Here is a 9,954-nt window from a genome sequence, read left to right as displayed (position 1 = left end):
TATTAACGCATATATGTGGAATCTAGAAAACTGGTCCTGGTGAGCCCATCAGCAGGGCATAGAAGCAGAGACTCAGACACAGAGAATGGGCAGGTGGACCCACGGCAAAGGCGAGGGTGGGGCAACTGAGAGAGCAGTATGAACGTATATAAACTGTCGTGTGTGAAGTAGAGAGCTAGAGGAAGCTGTTGCGCAGCACAGGGAGCTCTGTGCTCTGATAACCTAGAGGCGTGGGATGGGGGTTGGGAGAGGAAGGTTCAATAGGGAGAGGATATATGTACACATTTAGCTGATTCCCTTTGTTGTGAAGCAGAATCTAATACAATATTGTAAAGCAATTATACTCCAATAATAAAATACAAAACAAAACAAAACACCCTGTAAAACATCAGGAAAAACTCCATCAGCATCGCTGGTGAAAAACCAACTCAAGTATTCCAGCCCACATTAAGCTTGCCTGGTTAGATCTTGCTATATACTAAGGAGAGAGCTTCCCAGGTGGTGCTAGTGGTAAAGAACCTGCCTGCCAGTGCAGAATACATAAGAGATGCAAGTTCAATCCCTGGATTGGGAAGATCCCCTGGAGGAGAGCAGGGCAACCCACTCCAGTATTCTTGCCTGGAGAATCCCATGGAGCGAGGAGCCTGGTAGGCTACAGTCCACGGAGTTGCAAAGAGTCGGACATGACTGAGCTATTTCACTTTCACTTTTCAAAGCATTATAGAGGACTAGTCTATTTTATAAAATATGAAATAATTCCTGCTATATTACTCTTATTTCTCTAGACTACAAAGGAAGCAGATAATATAATTTAAAATTTTGTTTCTGTTTCTCAAAGGAACACCTATGTCCCAGTACCTTTGAAAGTACAATCTTGTGGTATCCTGAATTCATTAGTCATGCGTAATAAACATAGCTAATTCCTGAATAAGAGTATTCATTCTAGGAGATCCAGCCAAAGGAAGGAGAAAGATGATGGAGCAAGGTCCTAACATGCAGGCTGGGGGCTAGAGAAACCGTTCCAAGTCACAGTGCAGGATGGGGGGTGTCTCCCATTCCCCTCTCTCCTTCTCCATCAGAACAACCCTTTCATGGCAGAGACCCTGACAGTCATGCTAATCATTCCCCAGAAGCTCTCTGCACACTGCCTGGTACAGAGCAGGCGCTCAGCAAGAATAGTAGGATTCAACAAGACTCCTACTCCTCCTTGCCTCAAGAATAGTAGGACAAATGCATGAATGCATGAGGGTCTGCCAGCCCTGAAAGCAATCAAGGAGGGGAAAGGGGCCCAGAGCCCCCACATGTCACAGACTGGGAGTCCAGCTCCTCCCACATTGTCAGAGGAGAGAACTCCCCTCCACAGCCTTCCAAAGACAAAGGTGATTCAGAGTAAATTCTGCAGCAGTGTGGGGTGCATGGATGAAAGACGTCATTGATACCCAGTCCCCACAAAGATGAACTTTGCTGAATGGTCCAGAATCCCCTGTATGCTCAGCAGCCCCTCTCACAGGATAGTGGGGTTCCAGAGCTGCCCATGGGGCCCCCGAGTCCGACATCACTCTGGTCATCTGTGCAAGAGCAGGGGGTGAGGAAGGAGTAGAAAATGGAGAAAACAGGATATGAACAGATTATTGGAGCCACCAAAGAACAAAATTCTTCTTCCATAGTGTTACTTCCACCCTGGTCTATGCAAACTTGAAGGTTGTATTGATAATAATAGTGCATAGGACCCAACGCGTACTGTGATATTAGAAAGAGGCATGTTATCTATCACTGGGGAAGCTAGGAAAAGAGAGTAGAAAGCAGAAGATAATGAGCTGGCCTAAACTTCTCATGGAAGTTTATGCTCCTCAAACATCTTGATGGTGCTTCCTCAGGGAAGGATCTTGGTGCATGAAAAACTCTACAAATAACAAATGCTGTAGAGGGTGAGGAGGAGAGGGAAGCCTCCACACTGTTGGTGGAGATGTAAACTATTGCAGCCACTATGGAAAACAGTCCATATATATATATATATGTACATATGATCCAGAAATCCCACTCCTGAACATGTATCTGGAGAAAACCCTAACTCAAAAAGATACATGCAGCCCAATGTTTGTAGGAGCACTATCCACAATAGCCAAGATGTGGAATCAACCTAAATGTCCATCAGCAGATGAATTACACAGAAGATGTGGTACATGTACACAACAGAATATTACTAGCCATAAAAAAAAAAAGGCCATTTGCAGCAACGTAGAAAAATCTAAAGATTATTATACTAAGTGAAGTAAGCCAGAAAGAGAAAAACAAATACCGCATAACATCCCTTGTATAGAGAACCTAAAAGATGACATAAATGAACTTATTTACCAAACAAAAATATACTCAAGGTTTCCCCTGTGGCTCAGAAGGTAAAGAATATGCCTGCAATGCAGGAGATCCAGGTTTGATCCCTGCATCGTGACGATCCCCTGGAGAAGGGAATGGCAACCCACCCTAGTATTCTTGCCTGGAGAATTCCATGGACAGAGAGGCCTGGCAGGCCACAGTCCACGTTATACTCAGACTCACAAAGAGTTGGACTCAACTGAGTGACTAGCACTCTCACTTTAGAAAACAAACCTATGATTACTAAACGTGAGAGTGGATAGGGGTGGGGTGGGACAAATTAGAAGTTATAAAATAGATAAACAGCAAGGTCCTACTGTTTTGCACCAGAAACTATATTCAGCATCCTGTGATAACCCGTAATGGAAAAGAATTTGAAAAAGGATATACATATGTGCATGTGTGTGTCTGGTCTGTCTGTGTAAAGCTGAATCACTTTCCGGTACCCCAGAAACTAATACAGTAACGTAAATCATCTATACTTTTTTAAATACACTTTTATACTTTAAGGACAGTAAATATGAATCACCAACACTTATAATTTCTAGAAAAGATTTAGGAAATGTGGCCCCACTGGAAAATGCCGGTGACAGCTATCTGATTATGCTAAAATAAAGTGGAGATGCCATGTGGCTAAAATAGCGCCGCGTGTGTGTCTGAATCTCACAGAAGTCACTTAGAAGGATCACGAGTTAAATCTACACCAGAAAAGGCCGTGCTTGCCCCACATTCCTGGCTGACCGTCCTTCTTCCGTTCTTCCTCATAGTTTCTTAAACAACATTCCACAATGTGTCCAACTAGGTTGCACTGGAAAATAATGGTCATTTTAAATGGAGGAGTTATGCTGAATAAGACATGCCCCTCCGTGAATGATGTGTTGTGAAATTTTTCTGGTTTTTCAGGACAGGAGCCTTCAGAGGTCCATCAGAAACTGAGCACTTGATAATGTCATATATTAAATTTATCCTGATTAAAATTATCATATATTAAATTTATCCAAAGTTGGGAGAGAACTAACAGTTAGTTCTAATTCATGGCATTCCAAGCTTACTTAGTAAATGCCCCTTTCACTCCCCAGAGCTTCAGTCTGCTGCTGCTGCTGCTGCTAAATCGCTTCAGTCGTGTCCGACTCTGTGTGACCCCATAGACGGCAGCCCACCAGGCTCCCCTGTCCCTGGGATTCTCCAGGCAAGAACACTGGAGTGGGTTGCCAATTCCTTCTCCAAAGCATGAAAGTGAAAAGCGAAAGAGAAGTCACTCAGTCATGTCCGACTCCTAGCGACCCCATGGACTGCAGCCCACCAGGCTCCTCTGTCCATGGGATTTTCCAGGCAAGAGTATTGGAGTGGGTGCCACTGCCTTCTCCGCAGCTTCAGTCTAGAGAATAAATGATATGGTCAGTCGACCTAGAGGTCATCAGGCATGATCTCTCTCTCAGTGCAGGAATCTTCTCCAGGGCAGCAGCCAGACAAGTGGCATCTAGAACCACCACAAGCTTCCAGGCCCACGCTGATCTCTATCAGACCTTGCAGTAATGTGTCTAGACAGAAACCCAACCAGGAAATGTCCCAGCCAGAGACCAGACTCAGAAATTAGGCGGATCTGGGTTTAAAGACTCATTATGACATCTCCTGGCTGTGAAACCCTGCATGTGTGCGTGATAAGTTGCTTCAGTCATGTCCGACTCTGTGAGACCAGGCTTCTCTGTCCATGGGGATTCTCCAGGCAAGAATACTGGAGACCTTGGCAAATCATTAATCTATAGCCCCCAATTTCCCCATCAGGGAAATAGGAAATATAATACTGCTTAAGTCATTTGGTTCTGCATTCAATTCTTTATATTCATCTTCTGTTCAACTACTAGCTAGAGAATTCAGTTAAGAAAAATTTAATTTAAGAACTGGAATTAAGTAACATCATGGGTTTATATTTAGTGACCTCTATTCTCTGCCTGTTTCTTGGGCTCCTTCTTATCCACTAAAAGGGCTGATGTTAATGCTGAAGCTCCATTTCTTTGGCCACCCAATGCAAAGACCCTATTCACTGCCAAAGACCCTGATGCTGGGAAAGATTGAAGGCAAAAGGAAAAGGGGTGGCAGTGGATGAGATGTTTAGATAGTGTCATCGACTCAATGGACATAAATCTGAGCAAATTCTGGGAGATAGTGGACAGAGGAGCCTGATGTGTTGCAGTCCATGGGGTCCCAAAGAATCAGACACAACTGAGCAGCTGACACTTTCACTTTCCCTGAAAAACAGGAAAAGTTTCATCAGCTGGGGATTTACTCTGAGAGCCTGTGATGCCTCCTGAAGTGAGGAGTCGGTGGAAGAGCACTGAGCTTGTTAAAAGGCCCTGACAGTGCGGGCATTTCCATGCCGCCCTGCAGGGGCTCCACCCTCTCCTCACCCACCCCGTGCTGTGTCCATAAGTCTGTTCTCTATGTCTGCATGTCCATTGCTGCCCTGCAAATACACAGCACCATCTGTAAAATAGATGGCCAGTGGGAACTCATTGTATGATTCAGGGAACTCAAACCGGGGCTCTGTGATAACCTAGAGAGGTGGGATGGGGAGGGAGGTGGGACTGAGGTTCAAGAGGGAGGGGACCATATGTATACCTATGGCTGATTCATGTTGATGTGTGGCAGACACCAACACATATTTTAAAGCAATTCTCCTTCAATTAAAAAAAAGATCCTGTTAGTGGGCCCACTCTGCCAATGACTGGCCCCCGTCTCTACCAAGAACAGGACTTCCCTGATAGCTCAGTTGGTAAAGAATCTGCCTGCAATGCAGGAGATTCCGGTTCGATTTCTGGGTTGGGAAGATTTGCTGGGAAAGGGATAGGCTACCCACTTCAGTATTCTTGGGCTTCCCTGGTGGCTCAGCTGGTAAAGAATCCGCCTGCGATGCAGGAGACCTGGCTTCAATCCCTGGGTTGGGACGATCCCCTGGAGAAGGGAAAGGCTGCCTTCTCCAGTATTGTGGCCTGGAGAATTCCAGGGACTGCATAGTCCATGGGGTCGCAAAGACTCGGACATGACGGAGCGACTTTCACTTTTCACTTTCTACCAAGGACTAGTATAAGGCCAAAGCCCTGGGGTAGGGGAGACGGGGCCCTTTGACCTACTTAAGGGACTGCCTTCTGAGGCCTACGGACAAGCTGCTAGGGCTGAGTGCAGCTCTGGTTCTGCTTCCTGCCTGTTGAGTGCTGGGCGGGTGGGGAGTCTCATAGCCTGGTGACCCTGGTAAACTGGTCAGCTGGCTCAGTGGCTAACCACCCAAGGAAGAACTGCCTGTTGAAAGCCATGTACTACATTTTTATCATCTTTGTGTAAAACACATTCTTTCAAACAATTTAAAAAAAAACTACAACAGAGTATAGCAGATTCACTTTGCTGTATACCTGAAAGTATCACAGCACTATAAATTAACTATGCTCTAATAAAAATAAGGAGAAAAAATGCTGGCATAAAACACTTTTAAATTTTTTTCAGTTTTTAAAAGTTTTAAAATGTACTTAAGATGTTAAACTTAGATGTATTAAAACTTATTTGCTTAAAAAAAAGAAACCAAAAAACTATAACAGAGTGTGATCAGCTCATCCCAGGTAGCCTGGGACTTTTCTGGCTTTAGCACTGAAAGTTTCACATCCTGGAAAACCCCTTTTTTCTCAGGCATATGTGAGATGGTTCAACATTTACGTACATGAGAATAGAAGTATAGGGACTAATATGTTTATATTGATTGTTGTTCAGTCATTCAGTTGTGTCTGACTCTTTGCAACCCCATGGACTGTAGCACACCAGGCTTCCCTGTCCTTCACTGTCTCCTGGAGTCTGCTCAAACTCACATACATTGAATTGGTGATGCCATCTAACCATGTCATCCTTTGCTGCCAGCTTCTCCTGCCCTCAGTCTTTCCCAGAATCAGGGTCTTTTCCAATAAGTTGGCTTTTTGCATCGGGTGGCCAAAGTATTAGAGCTTCAGCTTCAACATCAGTCCTTTCAATGAATATTCAGGGTTGATTTCCTTTATGATTGAGTGTTTTGATATCCTCATACTGATGAACTCTGGTTAATAGATTATTTAATAGTTTATTTTATTTGTATTATACATGACCTTATATACTTTTTTTTGAGTCCAGAAAAGTTTGGTTATATTCTCAGCATAGGAATGGTAGCAATACTTCTTATGGACAATGCACTTTCTTTTTTTTAATTTTTATTTTATATTGGAGTATAGTTTTTGATTAACAATGATGTTTTGGTTTCAGGTGTACAACAAAGTGAATTTTAAAAAATAGATACATGTATATGTATATGCATAACTGAATCACTTTGCTACAGACCACTTTGCTGTAGACAAGACTTTTAAAACTTGTCTTCAATGACCACATTTTAATTTGCTAAACAGGAAGCTGGGGGAACTATAAAAGTCATTTTAAAACAATATTAATTGCAGTCATTGTTCCCTCTGTCATCATCAATAGCCTATCCTTGAATCTCCTGGTTAGGACTAGACCCACACTGACCCACATACACTGGAGAATGTGGGTTTGATGGTTGTTTCTCTTTCAGGCAAGCTCTTGTATTGGGACAGAGAAATAAGCAGACCCAGACTCACCTGTCATCCAATTCTCTCCTTTGTCATTCTCATCATTTTTAAAAAGTCCAGAAAAACATTATCTGAGTATTAAGTATATATTTGTTGAAGCTTATTTATGAAAAAGAAAATGTTTTAAACTATTATAAGAATACTGAGTAAAATGGGGAAATATTAGAAATAGATTTAACAGTAATGTTAATTTATAATGTTAATAATATGATTGTTTAATATTAGAAATAGATTTAACAGTAATGTTAATTTATAATGTTAATAATATGATTGTTTAATATTAGAAATAGATTTAACAGTAATGTTAATTTATAATGTTAATAATATGATTGTTTAATATTAGAAATAGATTTAACAGTAATGTTAATTTATAATGTTAATAATATGATTGTTTAATATTAGAAATAGATTTAACAGTAATGTTAATTTATAATGTTAATAATATGATTGTTTAATATGATTGTTTAATAATGTAAATATTATTATTAAAAATAGATGAAATATTAATAGAAATATTTTTCATTTTATATCAAGCCTAAATTTTTTAAATAAAAATGATGGGAGAGAAAGAAGGAAAAGGCACAAGAGAGAAAGAAGGAAATGAAAAATAAAAAGAAACAGGAGAGGTGTGAAACATGATAGAGAGAAGGGGAGGGAGAATCTAACGGAAAACTAAAGATATAAGAAAGGAGATAAAAAGATGGATGAGGGTTTCCCTGGTGGTCCAGTGGTTAAGACTCCATGCTTCCACTGCAGGGGACCTAGGTTCGACCCCTTGTTGGGGAACTAAGATCCTGCAAGCCAAGTGGAATGGCAAAAAAAAAAAAGAAAAAAATTAAATAAAATTAAAAAAAAATTTTTTTAAGCCCCATTCTCTTTCCCACTTAAAAAAAAGAGAGAGAGAGAGAAAGAGACTGATGAAAATAGAGATTCCTTAACTGGTAAGGTAGACTTTTTGCACTAATGTAAGGAAAGGATAAAGATGACAGAAATTTATCTTTGTCTAAAAAGATGCTAAACTCTTTCTGCCTAAATAAGCTGTCCTTTGATTCAGTCTTCCCTCTAGCTACCACTCCATGATCTTCTGATCTTCTCCAAGCTTCCTTTAAGAAGCCTGCTCTTACTATCTTCACCTCCTTTCTGTGGATTAGCTCTTTAATCCTCTCTGATCTGGCTTCTGCCACCAATTCTCACCAGAACCTGCTCTGACCAAGGTCATAGCAGCCACCAAGGTTATGATTGGACCTTGCCTGCTTCTCGAACAATGTTGACACATCCTTGCCTCTTAGAACTTCTGACTTGAATTTTACCTATCTGACCAGCATCCCCTCATCCTAAAGGTGCTTCCTTCATCCAATCTTGTATTTATTTTAATTTTTTGGCCACACCATATGGCTTGAGGAATCCTAGCTCCCTGACCAGGGATTGAACCTGGGACTTCTGCAGTGAAAGCACAGAGTCCTAACCACTGGACCACCAGGGGATTCTTCAACCCTTCACTTTAGTGTTCCTTAGAATTCCATGCAATTCCTACCATTCGGCACCTGGGTCAGTGGAAAACCACCTAACTCAGGATTTTATCAGCTTATACATTCTCGGTTAGCATGTAGCCATTTATGATCCCAAACTTCACATCTCCAGCTGTACAATTATCCAAGTGTTCACACCTTTGTATCCAGTTACCAAGCCCATCATTTCGTATGTAGCCAATAAAGAATTCATTATGTTTGCAGAGAAAGGATCTCCCTTTCAGATTCTGTATGATTAAAAAACAAGCCACCCATTCAGCAAGGAGCTAAAACCATTATGAGAGATGAGAAAATGCATTCCAAGTCCCAACCAATGGACCACCAAGGAAGTCCCTGCAATGAAATAGTTGAGATATCAGTGACAGACCATTTTGGGGGGGCTCCAAAATCACTGCAGATGGTGACTGCAGCCATGAAATTAAAAGAAGCTTGCTCCTTGGAAGAAAAGTTACACTCAGCCTCGACAGCATATTAAAAAGCAGAGACATTACTTTGCCAACAAAGGTCCGTCTAGTCAAAGCTATTATTTTTCCAGTAGTCATGTATGAATGTGAGAGTTGGACTATAAAGAAAGCTGAGCACCGAAGAATTGATGCTTTTGAACTGTAGTGTTGGAGAAGACTCTTGAGAGTCCCTTGAACAGCAAGTAGATCCAACAAGTCCATCTTAAAGGAAATCAGTCCTGAACATTCATTGGAAAGACTGATGCTAAAGCTGAAACTCCAATACTTTGGCCACCTGATGTGAAGAACTGACTCCTTGGAAAAGACCCTGATGCTAGGAAAGATTGAAGGCAAGAGAAGAAGGGGACGACCGAGGATGAGATGGCTGGATGGCATCACCGACTCTATGGACATGAGTTTGAGTAAGCTCTGGGAGTTGGTGATGGACATGGAAGCCTGGCATGTACAGTCCACGGGATTGCAGAGTCTGACACGACTGAGCAACTGAACTGAACTGAACTGACTCAGAAAGAGGGTCTGACATATCCTCATGCCTCAGTCCTCAGAAATAAATAAGGTAAGACTTTGTATCATCGTTGTTGTTCAGCTGTGTCCAACCCCATGGACTGCAGCAACTGTAGCGACTCTTTGTGACCCCATGGATTGTAGCCTGCCAGACTCTTCTGTCCAGGCAAGAATACTGGAGTGGGTTGCCCTTCCCTTCTGCAAGGGAATCTTCCCAACCCAGGGATCAAACCTGCATCTCCTGGGTCTCATGCATTACCGCTGAGCCAGCACGGAAGCCCCAGGGTCCTGAGCACCAGTACCCAAGTCTCTGCCTCAGTCCATACAAGTCAGTCGTGTCCGACTCTCTGCGGCCCTGTGAATCGTGCCCTCCAGGCTCCTCTGTCCGCGGGATTCCCCAAGCAAGACTACTGGAGTGGGTTGCCATTGCCTCCTCCAGGGGATGGTCTGGTAAGACTATGATGC

At 42.3% G+C, this 9,954-nt stretch overlaps 1 non-coding gene across 1 annotated transcript; it reads right to left on the bottom strand.

Moving 5' to 3' along the window:
* Nucleotides 8,403-8,475, bottom strand: TRNAE-UUC. Its single transcript has one exon. It is a non-coding gene; the product is annotated as a tRNA-Glu (tRNA).

Source organism: Capra hircus, chromosome 29, assembly GCF_001704415.2.
Source record: "Capra hircus breed San Clemente chromosome 29, ASM170441v1, whole genome shotgun sequence".
In the NCBI taxonomy this organism is placed as follows: domain Eukaryota; kingdom Metazoa; phylum Chordata; class Mammalia; order Artiodactyla; family Bovidae; genus Capra; species Capra hircus.
This window is presented reverse-complemented; position numbering and strand designations above follow the sequence as displayed.